The sequence below is a fragment of the Enhydra lutris genome, unplaced genomic scaffold, assembly GCF_002288905.1.
Source record: "Enhydra lutris kenyoni isolate GAN:26980312 unplaced genomic scaffold, ASM228890v2 scaffoldscaffold8, whole genome shotgun sequence".
NCBI lineage: Eukaryota > Metazoa > Chordata > Mammalia > Carnivora > Mustelidae > Enhydra > Enhydra lutris.
Genome location: NW_019154092.1, coordinates 37116720 through 37117706, shown reverse-complemented (window position 1 = coordinate 37117706; position 987 = coordinate 37116720).

Here is a 987-nt window from a genome sequence, read left to right as displayed (position 1 = left end):
AGTATATCTCATTTTTTAATGGCTAAGTGACTCAAGTAAGACTTAGAAATTCTTCCATGGGCTTGTTCTAATTCTAGTTTATGAGAAAAACTCACTACTTCTCAAGTCACAAATCTACAGATCTAAGAATCTACAGCTTTCTATGGCCATTCTGCTGCAGTCATAAGAAGAAAGGAAAAGAAGATGTAAAAGTGAGAGCGAGGAGGGGAGAGAGCTGGAAGCATCAAGTACATGCTTTAGGTCTTTGTGGTCCCCAAAATCCCTGATTCCTTTATTTCTGATCATATCTATTAGCTCTCAAAATTGATTGAAAAAAAAATTCCACACATTTAATCTACTTTGAGCTGAATTACTGTCACTTGTCACCAAAGAAATTCTAATATATCACACAAATATGATTGAGATGTTTATGATAATTCTGTCATTTTCCTAATACCATTCTCTGATATTTTCCAGGCATGTGATATGTAGAAGGTCATTAATTCAAAATGAATGTTTCCTATGTTTTCTATTTTCATAATAATAATTTAAAAAGAACATTTAAAGCAATGAATTTCCCTCCCAGTGCAGGTTTGGTTTACTGTTCTCATTTTCATTATTCTCTAATTCAGATGATGATTATTCTTATTTTATTTATAGTCTTGAAGTTTCATTGCAACTTGGACAACATAACTCAGAATTTTTTAATGCTTATGGTATTTTCTGTGGATTTTTAGAAAAGATATATTCTGTATTTGCAGGATGATGCTTTAATTACAAATCCACTAGATACATTGTTAATTTGCTAATATTTCCCTGTGTTGATGGGGTATTTTTTTTGTGAAAGTTTGGGAGGATAGAATATTGGTTAAATGTCCATCATATTCTCTCTACACATTTTCCTTTCATATTATAGCTTTAGTATTTAGTTGTTTTGACTGTAAAAATTCCACTTTCTTTTCAAATTTCAGTAATGAACATATATTACTTTATAACCAGAAAATAAAA